General features: G+C 40.2%; 1 protein-coding gene across 3 annotated transcripts in view; it reads right to left on the minus strand.

Moving 5' to 3' along the window:
- The window catches only part of hdac7a (histone deacetylase 7a), a 58609-nt gene extending 39275 nt beyond the window's left edge, over positions 1-19334 (minus strand). For 2 of the 3 annotated variants that reach the window (XM_021316106.2, XM_012861939.3), the window contains exons 1-3: positions 19118-19334; positions 16528-16593; positions 3203-3264 (exon numbers count right to left, since the gene is read on the minus strand). The gene's annotated coding sequence lies outside the window, so the exon portion shown is untranslated. Of the gene's footprint in view, positions 1-3202; positions 3265-16527; positions 16594-18842; positions 19054-19117 lie in introns of those variants that run through there. The other variant, XM_021316104.2, reaches the window with a different exon arrangement.
- Positions 19335-19754: the final 420 nt, after the last annotated feature.

Below are 19754 nucleotides of genomic sequence, written 5' to 3' on the forward strand. Positions count from 1 at the left end.
CCTAAATATGCAGCCAGAGCCACAATGGTTTAGATCAAAGCTTACCAATATGTTAGACACATGCCACTGTAACTGCAGCAAAAAATGTCTCTTCAAAGGATTTATTCTGCTTTGACGCTGCTTTTTTTTTTCTTGTCTGTAACATAAAACTCCACTGAAATTGGTTGGAGCTTGAGACAAAATGTGAAAGAGTTCAAGAGGAATTGATATTTTTTTTAATAGAACTGTTTTGGGATAAAGTAAAGATGTTTTCTAAATTGAAAGACGACTTTGAAAGGTGTAACTGAAGCACCTTTCCGACCTCAAGTCATTTTAACGTCGCTCCCGGGTCGTTCCCCTTTTCCGGAGCCGTTTCTTTTCCCCAAACTCTCCAGAACTCGCTAGCTCTGTCGGACACAGTCGCCCCCAAACAAATCTGTCACTTATCTGCTTGTTGCACTCACTGCTGCCTTCTCATCTCTCTCTCTCTCTCTCTCTCTCTCTCTCTTCCTCCTTCATCCCGAGGAATCTGCAGCTGGCACTCCCATTCAAAACCCTCTCGTCCTCCCGTTGCAGCTGGTAAAAGAGCGTGCGCGACGGCATTAATGTGAATCCGCCTGCCTACAAGCGCCGGCAAGCTATTTCTATATAAACGCCCCTGCTCTGCTGGTACAAACTCAAGTGTTCAGGAGTAAATGGAGGTGTGCGCTGCTGTCAACAAGCTCAAGAAGTACTTTACAGCTTGTGTTTCTCTGCGCCCGTGTGTTTATGTGCGCGGATGTTACGAGGGCAGATAGATGAGGACAGGCCTCTCGAGTCAAAACCAAACAAAGCGTTTGCCGAGGACACCAACGCAACCTAAATCATCCGAGCGTCTCTGGATGGTATCCGTCTCTGTCTCGGTCTTTGTACAAGACTGCTTTTTAAGGAAGCTCGGATTTTGCGCCCTGGTGAAGCACGAGAGAAAACATCTGGCGTCGCGGCTTTAGAACGTTAACGCGTACTTCGGAAATGGTAAGCGGACCGAACGTATTTCGAGCTTTTTTTTACTCAAAGCAACCACTGATTCATGATAGAGTCGCATCTACCCGACCACTCTCTCAACATTCACACGCTCGTACAGCGATACGCCGATCGGTGCTTGGGGGAACCTTGAATTAAACTCACAACCTTCCTATTGCCAGGTGACACAAAGACTAGAGTGTCTTTATGTCCAACCAAAAAAAAACTTTGCAGCTTTAAAAACTACAGCAAAAATTGGGCTCAACTGAAAAAAATGTCTGAGAACATGCGTGAAATCCTGTTGTTTGGGTTTAATCGGATGTTCTGCAGCGCGGTGGACTGATATGGGTCTAACCCCTAGTTTTTACTGTTTTTTCTATCTATTTCTGTAACATATTCTGTTGCTGAAGTCACTGAAACTATGAATAAATAGGATTGTGGTGTTTCAGAGAAATAGAAGGTAGCCGTGGGACAGTTTGAGACTCTCGTGGTCTGACAACCTTCTGTGAAGATTCCACCGTATTTAAGCGAAAACTCAAAACCCAACTGTATTACATCTTATCGCTTTTATGTATAAAACAGAAAAGCAAGTCATATTCCCAATACAGCAACAAGAATGCAGTGCATCAATTATTGCTTATATAAATAGTATATCCATGTATATTAACTTTTTTTATTCACGGACTTAAGCAAATAAATGTAAAATTGCTAAAAGCAGTCATAAAAACGGTGCCCACAACTTACTGTTAGTTGTTACCTAACTCGGGGAAACGGTTGGAGTTTTTTTTGGTTTGTTTCTACTGTCTACTGTGTTTTTTCCCAATCAGGAATTTTCTGTCGGCAAGGAAGAATTGTACGAGCCATTTCTCAGCCTGCTGATCAGCAGTGCGCAGCAACAGCTGGGCCAGAGGAACCGCCGCATTACTCTGTCCGGCATTATAAGGGCTCTAAACCAGGGCAATTATGAGACATGTAAGCAGTTTCGAAGCTTTTTGAGACCTCTGTGTACTTTGAAACTGGAAATAAGTCCATTTCCTGAAAGTAAAAAGTACCCTGAAAAAAAAAATTCCTTGCAATTTTCCACTTTCAGTAAAACTCAAGCATACTTTCAGTAAATGTACACAGAAACAGGATCTACCAGCTAATGTTAACAGATGGTGGGGATGTTAATGTTCTGCACAATACATAAAATAAATATTTGCCAAATACTTTCATCATGTGTTGTTTTGCCCTCAGATATTGAGCAGCAGTAAATGACTGGTTTGAAACAAATTAAATAAACCTTATAATTTTTCACAAGTATGTTATGTTGACCTTCATCATCATTGTCATGTTCACTAATGAGAATAAAGCCACGTTTAGTAGGCACAATGTTTTTTATTACTTTCATTATATCAATTATAAAACTAGTTTGGAAAGGATCAGAACACTGTCATCATTGAAGTCATCCATCATATAAAGATTCTTATTCCACAACAGGCAACAATGCATCTAAAACCCCTTAGCTGAAGAGATTTCTTACACCAAATCCATTCAAAAACTTTCTGCCGTCCCGCTGCAGAACCGCTGACTGTGGCACCTGAAAATGTGCGCTATCTCAACACATGTTAAGCATTTGCTCGACCAGAACAAATAACCAGTTTTGCAAGGTGCTGTTTTTTGTTGTTCAGCAGTCAGAAATGCTCTGATTGTCATGTTTAAAACTTCTGACTTCCTGTAAGCTAACAAAAACAGTTAAAGAAGCTCTACCCTCAACGAAAGCCGTATCTTTTCATTATCTTTTGATAATGAAACTGGTAGTTTCATTATCACTTGTAACATTGTGATCAGTGACCAAAGTTATGGCAAACCCCATTTTGAAGTTACCTGTCATTTTAACTAAAATAGCTGCAACATGTTGCAACAGCGGCTCAACCAGTTGTAATCAAGCTAACTGATTTTGGCTACATTAAAGATTTGTAAATGCAGTTTAAAGTAAGAGGCTTTAAGGCAGGTAGCCTACTGTTAGATGTAGATGTTGGTGTTCGTAAACTTGACAGACAAATCCCTGCACACTGACTACTCGATTTGAAAATAACATTTAAAAATAAAATGAAGGTTACAGCTTGTCACAATACGGTCTCTTAGGAAGATGTTTCGTTTTTCTTTTTGTGACAAACTGAGCGATTCTCAAGTCGAGGGATCACAAGAGGGGGTTTAAATTCCAGATTCTGTTTCCTACCTTGTTTCAATTCCTTATGTCAGTACAACCGCTCAGTCCAGAAGCTGATCTTCGTCTCGTATCTGAGGATGTAAAGGTATAGATTAGCATAATATTCACATGATCTCACAATTTTAAAATTCTGTGTTGTTTCTGACCAAGGTAAAGACGTTGTGTAAAGCGGTAGCTAGCTGCTGCCAGCATATAACTTTTGATGAAATAAATAAAGGTTATGAGCCCTGGATATGAAGCTGAGTGCTTTAAGCTTGACACCCCATTGAGACTCATGTTTGGAAGTAGGAAAATAAATCGTTCCTGATTTAGCGGTTGCCTCTTTGTGTTGACAGGTTTGGCTAGTTGTAGACTGCTCTTCAGCCTGGCAGAAGCCTCCACCAATTATGAAATTGTTTTTCTAGTAGCATTTTGGCTACCTGCTAGAAAACAATTTTGTAGGAGTTTAAGAACACAGTAAAATAAATTTGAAGTCACTTTAAGATGATTAGCTAATCATTAGCTGCTAACAGTGCTAAAGTTAGCATCCACTTTAGTGCTTCCCATTGGAGTTAAAGTGAAGGGCTATTTTAGTGTTTATGGACTCTCGACTGTATTTGCAATACTTCTAATTCAAAACCTAAAATACCCAGGCTGATCGAACTGGAACCACACTAAAAGAAAATTTTACATCACATTGTTAAAACACAAAGAAAACAACCATTTTGTTGCCTTTTGGCACCAAAATAGAAAAAAAAAACAGCTTTATAAGGGAATATTACACTGATTACAGACTTTTTCAAATAGTTAGAAATTTCTTAAACCTTAACTGTATTTGTGAAAATAAGGATTTTTTTTTTAGTTTTCCCCAAAATATAACATTGTCTTGTTTTCAGCGACCCTATATTGTGTATCTTTTTAAGTTGTGAGCTAGATGTACTATCACTATCTCAGAACAACACAAAACAAAGCTTTAAATACATAAAAAAAAGTTATAAATAATATACATTTTGTATAAAAATTACAACTGTCTTTTCCCTGTATAAAGGCTTAGTTAAATCAATCTTTAGGTTTGATATAGGGATAACAAGCTCATTTTCAATGTAAAGATTTGCAGATTAACCCACTTTTTTTTCTCTCAAAGTGTTATAAACCCTGTTTGAGATTGCAAATGAGCAATCATTATAAGTTACAACATCCTGTTTCGCTGCGTCTCTGGTGCTTTAGCATTCCACCAGCACGCCAATAATAGATTTATTTACATGACTCACACGCAGGTTACGTTCACACACTGCATAAACAAATGGGTGTCTGTCATTCAGTCATACTCCACTTAGTGTTGCTATTCGCCTAAAGCTGAAAGCCCTTAAACAACTCTGTCATTGTGGGCATGCCTCTGCCATTCACCAGGTGTGCAGCGCTGTTTGACAAATGGCTGTCGTTCTCTTAACCGCCGCCCTGCCGACATACTTCTGAAGAGGCCAACTGATCCTCGCTCGTCTCTGCTATCTACTCATCAACAACTATGGAACACTAAACACTGACTTTTTTTTTTACTGTGCCCACTTTGAGAATTGTCAAACAAAGAAGGAGTTCCTCTATTTCCCAAAGTTTCTTTCGATTGTAATTATTCAAGGAATGTGGAAAACATGGCATGGCGGCTTACTATTAAATACTTTCTTTCACTAGGAAACACTGCAAACCAAAAACAGGTCAGAAAAGATCTTGGACAGAAGCAACAAAATCGACCTACTCTTGAGAGGGTAACCCAAAAGCACAGGAGCTGTTTTGATTGCATAAAAAGATCAATGAATGGTAGACTCGAAGGGTTCTGTACCCTAAAGTACAGTGACTTACAAGCTAGAATTTAAAAATGGCCGCCTCATCTGACTGTCTGGGTGCTTTTGGGTTCCACATGCTAAGGAATGCTCCCCCCCAAATGATCTCAATCACCTTTGGTGACAGGCCATAACTCAGTGCCCCACCAGACGATCCCAGGCAGCGAGTTGGTACATGAAAGGTTAAAAGGTCAGGTAAACAGCCAGGGGTCCTACCATTTAAAAACAAGCAATAAAATCCTGAAATCTACTCCAACCCTCAGAAGCCCACTGTGAGAGGCCAGGACGGGCTGGTGCGCCTGGCAGCAGCGCTCTGGAACAGATGTGGTTCCTGGTTTATTTGGCAGCATGAAGAGAATTGCAGAAGTCTGCACAGAATAGACTTGATTATTATGGCCAAACTTTAATCAGCAGGAAAGAGGATATACATGATTTTGGAAACCTACTTCTGTTGTTAAACTGTTTGTCAGGAGTTTAAGTGGAGAAAAACGAAAACAGCAACACTATGATCAATTTGTATATGCAGTACACCCTTAATTGGACTGATTAAAGCAGTGGAAGCACATTTACCCTATTAGTTGTAAACACTGTTATTGTTCTAGATCTCTAAACAAGTTTTTCGCATTTTATCTCTGTAACTTAATTGTGTTAGGAGAGTGAAATTTCAGCATGTCGCCTGTGATCGAAAAAAAAGCATCCACCGACAATTCAAGTTGATTATGACAACGCATTGACTGCATTTACATAAGACAATGTAAATGCATTTAATTTACATAAGTGAGAATGCTATACAGCATTCTCACTTATGTTAATTAATTCTTTATTTAGAAAGAATTATCATTATTAATTTTAAATATGTTTATTCTGTTCAATGTTTTATATATTGTTTGAAAATAAACCACTTTCTTTCACTGTATTTAAATGCAGACATTTGAAAATAACACATTCAAAGCTGTAATCATAATACAGTGAAACTGTGATATTTCTGCCTAAGGCAATCATACCGTCAGAATCTAATACGGGCCCGTGCCTAGTTTGGACTTGATTTGAATATCTCTACTTGCATATCTAATTTAATTAGAGCTGTCAAATCCGAGCTGAATAATTTTACACTGCACTTTGAGAGTTTTGAACCCTTTATTCTATTTGTGAAAGTGAAAAAAGGGCATTAGGGGCATGTTTGACTGAGACAAAATCATATATGGACTAGTTAAACATGAACTGGACTTTTCTGTAAGCCTACTGATAACAAATTCTTTATTTTTTAAAAACACTGTTTGTGATTTCTAAAGCCTTTATTGGCCAAAAAAATTTAGCTATTCTGAAAATTAATATTAGTTTATGAGCTGGATGTGTAGTCACACCGGTCGTCTTTATAGTTCCAAAATATGGCACGGGATTATGCGAGTCCACCTCAACAACAGAGATAACTGATGCTAAACTGATCCCACCAAATAGGCTGGATTACAAAGTGCTAAAGTAAAACATTGAAAAAATAAAACATGTCTAAATAATCCAAATTCTGCAGCCTTTGTTTCAAGACATTTCGTCCGTTTCGCTCCCTTCCTCTGACTTCTGTTCACTCCAACATCAAACGCATTCTCCACATTTCCCAAAGCAGACAAAACCAGTCAGCTCACTAAAAAGGACCCCCACCTTTTTAACGTTTCACATACATCTCAGTCCACCGTATCCTTCCAGGCCACACAAGTGTGGAATACCTGTTAGCTCCTCCAAAGAGGCTCAGACAAACACTCACCACTTGCCTTTGCAACACTGAAAAGAGCCTTTATTCCACATGAGCCAAATGATTTTGCAGGTTTGTCAGCGGTGAAAACATTGAGCGATGACAACAGGAAGGAAAGAGACTGTAGATGAAAGACTATTAGCTTAAAAAAAACAACAGTCTACTTAATTTCCGCTGCTGGTAAGAAAATATCTGCTTGTGCTGCTTAAATCTTAGTAAACTCAGGAGGTGGGATACCATTTGGTTTCTCTCCAGCTATTAAAGAGGTCTCCCTCCAAGTGGTTTTCTGTTCAAAAGCGTTGGGTATTGTATTGAGGAGTGGCAAAGCTACAGTTTCACACAAATGCAACCCAACGATCCATCAGATCCGTTTGGCCAGATATAGTATGTGAGATACAAATCTTGGATTCCCAAATGAGAACAGCGCTGGTATCCAGAGGGATTTCAGGATGCAACGTCGAACGCGTGACCTTTTCACCCTGAGATTATTTTGGCGTGAGTGTAACACGTTGAACTGGTTGACTGCCACAACGGAACAGCTTTGTTAACTTGTACTGTTACAAATCAGCTTGAGCTGGAAGTGCTCGGACATGAGGAGTGGGATTTGTTGGCAAGGCTTTGACATCGGACCGCGTGTCTTACTTACGCTTTTATGTGTTTTGCGTTTTTAATAATCCCCACACTGCAGACATCTCTATTAACTCGAGAACTCTATGTGGCTCTAACTCCTTTTACCTTTTTTCCCATATCACATTCTTTTTTTTTTCTTAATCGATGTCCTTTCCTTGGTAAAAGTTAACATGTTCTAGGAAAATAAAAGGTTCATGAATATGCACCCTCACACTCGGCAGTCTGCACGGACAACAAAGGAAGAAGACATTAGCATTCCTGCACATACTCTGCACTCTGGTCAGGGATGAACAGACACATGCACATGTACGGCCAAAGAGAAACGGAAATGACAAAAGTGTCTCACAGTCTTATGTTTTGTTGAACTGGCATCGTGTGTTCACAATTAAATTTGCGGTGTTTGCTTTAAAGGACTGGGGAGTTGTACTGCTGATGAAAGATTTATGTGTGAAATTATTCTAAAGGCTTAAGCGTGTAATTTTCAAGATTTTATCACTGAGTTAGAAAACCTGTTCTGCCTGCACATCTGGGGCCATGCAAAGACGGCAATGTGAAATATTCCAGTTGTCTTTCTTTTTAATGATTTTATCTAACAATTTTTCTCTGGAGCTTAGTTAATCTGTTTCCTCTTTGAAACTGAGATTACGGGTGATGCTCCAACTTTTCCCCAAATAATTGTCAGGACAGTCACATCCCGAGGGCCCAGATGCAACACTTCATAACATGAAGTTTTAAAGGTTCCTGGTTCAATCTCTGTTTTGGTAAAAGCAGCTGAATGAACAACTCTCAGAAACACAATATTTAGTGAAGGAAGTACCAACTCTTTAAAAACACATGACATGATAAGCCTTACACCATCAAATCCTTACGCAAGTGTGTGAGCTATTGTGCAATGACTTCAATGTACATGTACTCCAAGTTTCTTTTTGTGTCGTTTTCCTAGGAGGCTCTTTAAGTTGTAATGTAGGTTCAAATTATTTAACTTTGTCTCTGAAGATGATTCTGAGATGCCTGAATAACTGCAACCTTATTCCAATTGCCTAATATCAATAAGATTAAGTTCACTCGATGCTGGTAGCTTCTTTGTTATAGAAATGCAGTTCCATGTGTTGAGGTTAAAGAAGAAGAAATATAACTTGTTCTTATACTTTTTGCAGCACGCTGGTTGTTAGTAAAGGCTGGTTTATGCTTGAGGCACTGTCACGACCCGATCTGTATCGGAAGCACGATCCGTACAGGCGGCTCTTTTGCGCATGTGCAAACAGAATGACTTCTGGGATTTCAGGCAATTTTTCATTTTTCTTGCTTTTCCTTCATTTATCTTATTTTGGGTGGGATGTTTCCTGTTGTATTCGTTGTAATTGGGTGAATATTGCATGATTTAAAGGGAGTAACAGAAATACTGAAAAAGATTGTTAAGTCGCATTTCAATGGACGCTTTGACTGCTCTGAGCATGCACAATGATTGCGTCACACACAGTGAAGATTTTTTTATTCATTTTAATATTTTATTTTCTCTGAACTTAAATGTGCACTCCAACAGTGTTGATTAAAGAATGGATCCGTTTGCAGTCTTTCGTCACCTGCAGTTATTTTTTGCATGAAGTAAACAATGTGGCCGCCATAATAAGGTCTTTTCTTGTCAGTGATGGGTCCACCAGAGGGTGCATTGACAGCATAAATACGTTACAGCTCACTCATGTTTAATAAACAACATTCTAACACAACATATTTTCGTAAAAAAAATGGCATTTGTTATAAAGTGAACAATAGCATTTTGTTGGAAAGGATGGAAATCCTTTTTAAACTAATAAAGTGCATTCAATGGAAGTTATTCTGTTTGCGCCTGCGCAAAGATGCTAATGGTACAAATCGTGCTAATATTCCAAGTAAACAGATCGTATACTGACAGGCCCATACGTTCCGCATGGAAATTAAAAATATGAGCACGACGTCTGCAGCATTATAAACTTCCGAAGTAGCACTATTCTCCTAGACTCTAGAGGGCAGCGTTGTGCTCCTGTGCCAAGCATAATACACCCCACTACACACAAAAGTAGAAAACATTGTGTTTCCACCATTTTGAAGCCTCTTACTTTCTTCCAAGATTGACGGGGATTTATGTTACGGAATTGTTAATTTGTTGATCACAGGGATCTTTATGGGCCGAATCATAAAAATGTCTACATTTAACAGCATTCGCCAGAAGAAGTGCTTGCTCGTCTGCCATGTTTTTCCGTACAGGACTGTCTGCATAGTTAGGATGTTTTCTGCGTGCGCAGAGCTGAAACTTTTGGCCACGTGGACGGGTGTGGTAGCCAAAATGATGTAATATTCCGCGTGGATATTGCAGATGCATCAAACACAAGCTAGCCTTAAGAGGAAGAAGGGAACGCAGCGCTATAGATATTCCTTGGGGTGAAAATGAGTAATATAAATAGGTATGTATTTTTAGCAGAAATTAGTGTTTAGGCATCAACTTACTTAGAAAAACACGTGAAGAGGCAGCAGCAGAATAATGCCAAGTTTCCAGGGCCTTTAAAATGTTTATAGATGACCCTAAAGCAAAGTGCATAAAAGAACGTGCTATTTGTTGTCGCATTTTAGACATGGCTAAGGCTGATTACCAACTTTCAGAATTTAAAAATGATTAGAGGTTGACAAGATAGTGTAGCACAAAAATAAACCTAGTTTTTATAGGATTTTAAAGTCTCATTCCTGCATTTGTTAGTTTGTTACATTATGGTATGCCTCCGCAAGCTCCCAAATGACATAGTAAAATATGGACAGAGGACACCATACTGTAAATGTACATCTGCATACTTAAAATTGAGTATAAATCAGTCAGCTAAAACGGATGCATTACAACCCAACACGTCATTTAATGGCAAGGTGGAAGCTTTTGGAATAACTGGGACAAATTATTGGAGAGTTAACTAAACTAATTCTGTTTGTAGGTCAGTCTCTTTGTTAGCATGAAGTTCTTGAGTAATGGGAGACGACAATATTAAGACAACATCGCAACAACAACAAGGTAAGAAGAAAACAGCACAGCTGTGGTCTTTTGTGAAGCCGTGGCCGCTACTGCTGTAGTCTGTGTGGCGAGAACCGGGACAGTGGCGTAAAAGACGAATGAAATGCGACGTGACCGTTCAGAATGCGGATACTTTGAAAAATATCCGACAAGTAGCCGATTTAGTGTTTGGGCCATTCACACTACCATGAAAAAGATGGATAGGGGTTGCATTTGGGCAAAAAGATCGGATTTGGGTCGCATTTGCCTGCAGTGTGACCGTAGCCTAAGGTCTCCTTTCCACAACCACTGTCTGGTCCACTTCTCACAACCCAGAGTTTGACTCCTCGGATAGTTCAGTTGGTTTGGATGGATGTGAAAGCTTCGCCAAACTCTGGCCTTTACCAGAAAATCCAACTCTAGAGCACCTGAAAACATGAGTCTCAGCTTATTTGCAAGAGAATTCTGGTGGTGTTTGCTTAAAGTGGAAAAGCTCAAAAGCCCAGGTTGACAATCAACCAAACAAAATGACAGCAAAACATTTTTCAGCCTTCTCTGCCCAATGAAAGACTGAGAACTGTACCGTTCCCCAGCTGTTCATTTAAACTGCTACCAAAGACAGCGAAGCCTTGGTGAGTCAGCAGAGGGCAGGAAATCGGAACATATTGCAAAGTTGCTCTGTTTAGTCCAATTGCAATTTCAACCTTAATGTCATGGAACGCCATCCTGGAAGAGAACATTTTGACAGGTTTCTAGAAGTGTCAGATTCAAACCAAGAGTCACTATTTCAAGGCAATATACTGATATGTAAGATTACAGTTCTCATTGGGAAAAATGTCATTAGCTAAAATCAGAATTATTAAATGAGCTACAGATTGTGCTGAGATAATTCCCCACACAGATTCCCATCATTAACACGTATTGCGTCGCTCACCTCTGCTACTACACAGAGTCGTCCATCTGAGCCCCAAAGCTGCAAGCTTCACTTGAGACAGTCTATCACACACATGCACGCACTCGCAGTCACATGTAAATTCGGGAGTCTGGCCAGATGAAAGGAGATCCTGTTACATCCGAGCCCACAGCGCGCCATCTGATCCGAGGTCAGTGTCAGCCACCTCGCTGATCTGGAGTGAATGTGAGCTGAATCAGTACTCTGTCCCGCGTTTTGTGCCAGACAATATCAGAATACAACGAGGGCCCTGCTTTGGAAAACTTGTGATTAAGGCCACACTGATGTATATGCGAACAGCACGGGTCTCGATAGTGTCGGGTATCAGGTTGTCGCATCAGCTGTGTACAAGATGAGAGGCCTTCCTAACATACAAGTGGGAAAAAAAAACATACAAGACACTCTAAAGACAGTTGCTAAAGTCCTCCGTTTACAGAACTTTAGGTTTATACTCCAATTACACGTAAGAACAATTTGGTTTCACCAGAAGCAAATGGTAGTTTCTTGAAGTAAAAAAAAATTGCTTTTCCAATTCAAGGCCTCTGGCCCCGGAGAGGAGGCTGGGATTGAGGTGGAAATTAAAGGTTTTCCCCCACCAAATGCCACAAGAACAAATCCTTAGCAAAATAATCCCATCGACTTGAATCAATTTCAGACGGATTACGTGCGTCTACATGCATGTGCTTGTGAAAGACGGAGGCCGAGAGAGAGAGACAAAGGGGAGGGGGGAGGGGGGGGCGTCTTGAGGGGGATCAAGACCGTGGGTGGAGGCCAGTAACAGAACAGTTTCCCAGCTGACCACAGCAAGAAGCCTCTAGTTCAAAGGTTAATGCGACAAAAATTGATTTGACACACTAATAAAATCTTACGGACAGGGTTACCTCAGGTCACACCACATGCACTTAGTCTCCTTATCCCATTTAGACCCTTATACAGCGAATATGTCCAGCCATACACACACACACACACACACACACACACACACACACACACACACACACACACACACACACACACACACACACACACACACACAGTCTATGGGGCCCCACTGAGAGTATTATATAACATTACCCCTGACATATCAAGTGATTTCATGCACCTAGAGGCAGGACAATTGAGCCATTTGTTCAGCAGGGCAAAAATAGCCGCCCCCTTCAATGGCGTCTACTGTTACTAGCATTACTACCACAACTGTGGCACAGCTTGACTGGGCACTGCAGTTCAGCTTTAAGAGTCCCCATGGTTAAATATTACTTTAATGCCTCTGCAGAAGCTGATGTGGCTGTTAAATCAGGACGATGAAGCCAATTAATTTTGGGCGGAAGGTGCTAAGATTTGATGACGTTATCCTCTTAAAGAGCAAAAAAAAAGATGCTTTTTCCACAGGATATTCGATAACATACAATTAAGAGCTAATCGAAGCGCTGACCCAGAAACACCGTAGCAGCATGTCATTTAGTGATATATTAGCTGCGCACTGAGAGACTGCTAAACCTGTTGATTTAAAGTTAAAGTGGGGTCAGGTTACTTATTTTAAAAGAACACAGAATGAAAAATATTAACAGCACTTTTGTTTGTTTTTGCCAAGCCTTGTATGTAACCACTTAAAGGGATGTTTAGTAGATTTTCAATAGGGTTTTGTTTAAGTCTTTATGGGTTGCCGGAGTCTAAAGTGGACAGAATAGTGGTCAGAGCGCTCTTTGTTTGGGGAATCCAACATCATCCCTGTCGCTTGAAAGAAGGTATGTGCTGCACAGACAACGGCCAACCATGAACTATTTTTACAATTTCAAACTTTCATAGCGTGCTTGAAGACATACCATGTTCTGGATATTAATAACACTGAACCTTAATTTTATTACTGTTTATCACAGGGTCTGTGGACCATGTTGGAAACACATATGTTCTGCAACTAAAAAAGGCACAGTAAAAACACTTGAATGAATCATGCTGAATAAAAAAAAAAAAAAAAAACAACCTTAAAATATATAGAAATTGTACAGTTAGAACACCGCGTAGTAGAAATATTAACTGACCAACGTACCAACCTACAACTTGCACAAGGTCTTTAGATAATCAATGTTAACAACTCCAGTTATTCTTTCTCTTTCTTTTTCATTACTGCGATGAAAGGTTTGTAAATAACTCTTCCTCCTTTGGCTCCACAATTCAACAGGAACCAGCGCGATCAGCTGACCAAAGTATTTGGAAACCACAACCAGGAAGAAGATATGTGATCTCAACTGCAGCTATTACAATCACCCCTGTTGTTTTAGGTCCCTCAAGCTTTTCACACTCGGTCTTGTGAACAAGTTCTGCAATGCTTAAAGCGTACAAGACCACCTATATATATATATATATATATATATATATATATATATATATATATATATATATATATATAAAAGAAATCACCAGCACATGTTTGTGTGTGGCAATTAAGCAACGCAAAGTATGACACGAAGGTCATTTTTTAGCAAAGATATCTGAAAAGCTTTTCATCAGGTAAACAGGCCTTTGCCTTGTTTGCGTCTTTTTCCAGCGTGGGAAAATGAAGGATTGGCACAGCTTTGGAGGAACTAAGACATTGTGGTACACACGGGATGTCCTCCTGGTGATCTGAAAGTATTTGGATGGAGTCTGAAAGGTTTGACCAGTTCTCTGAGCTTTGGCAATCTGTCAAATGGTGGTTTCATGTTTCGAAACACTTCTAGACCCAAACTGCTTGCCTATTTTGAAGGGTAACACCCCCACAGGTAGAAAGCGTTACAAACGGGGTTGTGATTGTGGGGGTATTTCATTTAGCGGTGTGAGAGGGCAATAAAGATTTTTAAAAGAAGACAAAGGCACAAGAGCCCGTGTCCATTGCCCTGGACAACATGCATGTAACCAGACTCTACAGCCACGGCCATGACCTCACCGGGTTTTTCCACTGACACACACACACACACACACAAAGTGGGTTCTGGGTTGGTGTACAGTCAGCGGAGCCTGGCACGGCCAGAGCCAGCTTCAATTCAGAGACATGTATTGTAATCCTACACAGTGTGATCACACAGGCTGGCTTTAGTGCACAGAAAGCTAATCTAGAGTAAAAGGCAGGGACACAAAGAAGCAGCCAGGTGACTCGCTTCTACATGGGTGGAGCGTTGGATCAAATTTTTTGATCCGCCGCGGATCTAAGGTGAAGCGAAAAAAAGTGAACTCTCTCAAATGTGAGTCAGCTCCATTCTGAGTTGCCGCGCTGCTTCTAGAATTCCTCACACCAGGGAGGAAGAATGGAGAAATATTTGCCACAGGGAAACAGAGGAGCTGCTGTCATGGCAGGAAAATTTGATTGTTATCGTCTCAGTATCGTATTCTGTTGTAGAACTAGGTGCCTCTTGAGATAATATCAAAAGTTCACACCTTGGGCCATACCAGTGGGAAGTTTTCATTGTTTAACAGCCAGATACTAAAAAAGGAATTGCTTTGTAAGTTAGTGTAGTGGTTGGTAAACTTTTGGTAAGCAGGACTACTTTAGTAAAATACTAAAATGTCCAAGTACCACAACAATGATAGAGGTTTGAAAACAGTAGTACAACAGGACTCAAACATTTTCTTGTGTTTTGCAAAAAGATAAAAATAAGGGGAAAAAGCTCACCCATTGGTGCTAGATGTTTAGTTCAGAATCAAGCGTAATTCTGCATTTCATTTTTCAGAAGTGGAAACTTCCAAATTCCCCGTTGGAAAATCAGATTTCTTTCCAGCCCCAGACTCAAAATCCAATATGGCTGCCATGTGTTTACAACACAGACAGCTGCAGAAATAACTGTTTTTGTTGCACTATTCCTATCGTATTTATTCTATAAACATTTGTTACTGAAATTATGATTCTTTATTGTCTGAATGAATAAAATGTAAAGAAAATGTTGAATTTCTACAGTTATATATGTCACTGAAAAATATCAATGAGCATGTTTTTGCGACTCAGATATTCTCACTGAGGAGCTACTAGCAATTATTCATGAGTCACTGCAGTTTGCTTAAATTTACATTTGGAGCTCTCAAAATATTCACAGTGGTAGTTTCCGTTTGAAGCAAGTGTCTTGTTTTGCATCTTAAGAGCTGCTTTTAGGTTATTGCCTCTCGATCACATTTGATTAGTTTTGCATATTTTTTATTTAGCTTTGTATTTCCCAAGTAAACCATTATTCCACTCTTTTTTTTTCTTAAAGTAGGAATTCTTCAGTCTGTTGGCCGTATATTGGAATCGGCCAATTTGACCTCGATGGGTTATGTCTTTGATGCCTAATGAAAATAACCCTATGATCATTACATTTTCTTCTCTTAAACGATCTACAGCACATTTATTTTGTCTTTTATGTATATATCGAAGCCCCCAGCATCGGAACTTTTAAAAAAAATAACCAGAAATTGCCTTTGGAAAGACTGATTGGTGCGTCTCTAGTGGTGGGGCTAGGTTTAGGTTCTTCTTGTGCCTTATCAATGGTAGGCAGAAAAGTTTTCTGGACTTCATTGTGCACATGCAGTTTAACAGTGTAAAATAATAAATATTAATACATACAATTAGAACCAAAAACTTTAATTGAAAAAAGTTAGGCCTTTTCAATATGCCTCTATGATGTACTTCACTTGTAAAGGTCAGGTTAGACTATTAGAACTGAACCCTTCAAACCAGGAAGCTGAGGGCAGCTGCAGACTTTCAAATTTGTTCACGTCTTAAATTTAACTTTCACACATAGGTCGTAGGACTCTGAGATATAGACTTCATGACCTGTGGCAGAACCCACACATGAACAAAAAACAAAGACGGCTCCACTTAGTAAACTGCATCTCTCCAACTAGGCCAACACCTGCTCTTTGCTTTTTACTGCACCCTTCCCAGAAGCACACAGAGCTTAGACCAAGCTGGAAAAACCGCTCTCACCCAAACGATGTAACGTCTGCGTATACAGTGCAAAAATCAAAATGTTGTAAAAGACGACAAGATGCTGTCCTGAGGGCCAGGCTGCAGACTGGCAGCATTTTTCAACGTGAATGGTCCGCCGCTGAGGGCTTTGGCGTACCTTTCAGTGGTTGAAGGACAATTTTACCATCCCGCACCACAACTACTTATTAGGTTAGAGTCTGCATTTAGTACATTGTCTTTTAAAAGGTTAAAAGTCCAACCTGTCACTGTAGTGAAGTATGGCGCCCTGTTTGTTTCTATGGTCTTCCCAGAGGGGCCGATTCCATCTGCAAACAAAAGAGGAGAAATAAAGTGTGAGAACAGACGTATCCTTCCTCTAACACGTTTTTTTACAGCCAAGAAAGTGTGGCCAAAGTCAAACGTACGCGTGTAAAGATCTTACAACGTTAAATCACCACAATATTTCTCATCAAAGTAAAGTCTGTCTTGCTAAGCGACATCTAGTTGCTTTTATCATGTGGCTTTGTCTAAAATTATCGTTATGACCCCCGAGAGTGATTTCTTGCCTTTAAACTGAAGTGTAAAAGGAAGTAGTTCTAGAGTTGGCCTGTTTAGCTACTAAAGACTTTGCAACAAAGCTTGCTTACAAAAGCATGAAGGAAGCCCCTGTAAATCTTAAGTAGTGAAGTGCTTTCTGTCAGTGTAAGACTAAATGGCTGATTCAGATGTTTAATACATTTAGACTTGGCATGAGCTGTTTAATGGCAGACAGCTTTCAAGGTATTGAGAACGTACAGTTTCCAAGCCACAAACATTTTCTGTCATTCACTTTTTTTTCTTTTTCTTTTTTAGTTTTATTTGACATGCAGCAGAAAGAGAGCAAAGTTTCTCTGACTTAATGGAGCATAGAGTGACACAGTTCTACCTCTCCCCAACCTTTTGCTGCGCACTGCTGGTTAGCTGGATGAAAGAAAGCTGCTACATTTTTCCCATATTAAGAAAAAGGAAATATTCAGTGATTCCATTTACCAAAAACTTGAACAGTCATGATATGGAAACCAAAGCTGTGCCTTCTTTTCAAAAACGACACTGTTTTAAAACTCCTGCAGACAAACTGCAAGTAGCATGTCTGTTAACCAGACAATTGCTGGGTCCACCTGAAAAAAAATCACATATGCCGGCTAACAAAACACTGTTAACTGTTAGAGCCAAGCAACAGAAAACTATATAAAACTATTCTTCCTCTCTCACAAGCAGCTCAAACCTAGCAGGTGTTTTTAAAATAGATATTGTGAGCGTAAAAATCAAAACGTTACATTTTATTTGTAGCAGTGGGAATAATCGTTTAATAGTTAATTGAAAAGGACTTATCAAGTAATGTGCTATGCCGTTATATTTTGCGTGTGTGTTAATACTGTAAAATTCTACATAAACATTTTTAAATCAAGGTTATTACTCCGGAGTCCACACTACTGACTGGGCCAGTCTGGGATGCATTTGATAAACTGTGATTCAGAATCTAAAAGTCTGAAGTCTTAGACTGATCCAACATAAATGGGATAACTTTGTAGTAAATGGACATTTGTTTTTTTTTTTTAAAACTGCTGTATGATACTTATTTTTTAGGAAATTCTTTTTTATATTTGCGAAAACACAAAAATGAGAATTGTCAGTGCTTTCTTGGCATTATGCCTACGTTAGACTATGCATAAAGGCACAGAAGAGTCGGAAAAGGGGGGGGGGGTAGTTATGACAATTCCAAGGGCCCCTGACTGACAGGGCCCCAAAAAGCAACATTTACATATCTAAATGTGATGTCACGATAATTCTTGGCAGCACCCCAGCCTCAATATAAGGACAAGTCAAACTTGGGCTGGAAATTTCTCCAGGACTAAAAGCCTAATCACATTTGTGATTTGTGAAACATTATACTCACTATACTTGTGAAAACAAGGACGAGAAGCAGAGGATATTTTTGGTCTATCGATGTTGCTAAAATCTCATCTCCTCATCTACTTCTATGGTGTAATTTCTGGTCCCCTGAGCTTTGATGTATTGTCACTACAATAGTCAAGAGTGATAGTGTGGGGTTGCTCTGTACAGTAGCGGATTCTGTATGGTATGTGCAGCTGTGAGATGCTCTTGTGATGCACACGTCTAATATTCGACCCAGATCTAGATAGAAACCACATGTGGACCCTATAAAGTGAGCGCATTGCACCTGCATCTTTGAAAGACAAAAAAAAAAAAAAAAGCGAAGATCCTCCCTGTTTCGTGTATAACGTGAAGCTGGACAACTGCTGCAGGGTTTAAAATGATTTTTAACAAGCTTTAAATGAAAATAAAAGACTAGAAGCAATAATATAATAGTAAATAATAAAGTTTAAACTGTTTATATTTGTTCTTTCTTTGATTAAAAAAAGCTAAAGTTATTTCTTTGATTTAAAAATGTTCTACCATGCCCATGTAATTAATGCTGTCTCAACGGCTCTCTGCGTAAAAGTGGATTTCTTTCTTCTCGCCGTTTCAACTCTGCTCCAATTTGAATGACTTCCCCTCCCTTTTGGAATCTTACCTTAATGAGGAGTTAGTATGACCGGTCTAATTCACCAAAACCAACACCTCGCGTTCCCTTCAGCGAGGAGTACAGAAAAGAAAACAGTTGCTCGGGAAAATCGCTGCGCTTCACCGTGCCATAAAAAAAACAGAACCAACACCAGCGGAGACAGCGACAAAACCCCTCCGTATGTTATAGGCGCCGTAAAAGCAGATCGTTTGCGCAGTAAACACAACTGATCGAGCCCGAAGCAGTTCCCATCTGAGGCGTTGAGCGCCGGGGTTGCCTCCTACCTTGTGCGTAAAAAGCAGAAAGCGCCTGGAACAACTTGATGAAGTCCGCGCACTCGGGGGGGTAATCCTGCAAAAAAAACCGAGTCTGTTGTAGAGCCGAAAGACAAATCCGTCTGCATCCGTGGGAGCGTTAAAAAGCTAACACGAAGTGATGGAGAGATCAGCTGGTGTCGGTGCAGTCGGCAACATTAGAGGAGGAACTGAAAGGGAACTTCGCTGAGGCAAGTTGCGGAGAAGAAAGTCCGGCCCCTGCAGGGCTGCTCCCTCCCCTCTGTCCCTTCCCTCCTCCTCCCCTGCGCAGCGCGGCGCTCTCCTGCTGACAGAAATAGCAGGCGAGGCGGGCCCCACCAAAAATAGCCTCCTCGACTTCACACAGGACTTTAAAGACCATTGTTTTGCGCGCACATGTGGCCCCGAACCAGCGCGCTCAGAGCCGGACTTCACGGCACTTCTCTGACTTTGTATTCGTGAAACGGGAAGACTTGGTGACACGCGGATTAATGACCCCCAACGCTGTGGCTCCATCTCCTGTCAAAAACTTTAAAATGTCTCTTCAGATATATCTACCCTCTAAACAGGTGTGCTCCCAGAAAGTTTGGTAAGCGGTGGCCAGATAGGAGCTGCTAATAATCTTGGC

This window comes from Fundulus heteroclitus, unplaced genomic scaffold (assembly GCF_011125445.2).
Source record: "Fundulus heteroclitus isolate FHET01 unplaced genomic scaffold, MU-UCD_Fhet_4.1 scaffold_208, whole genome shotgun sequence".
Lineage (NCBI taxonomy): Eukaryota > Metazoa > Chordata > Actinopteri > Cyprinodontiformes > Fundulidae > Fundulus > Fundulus heteroclitus.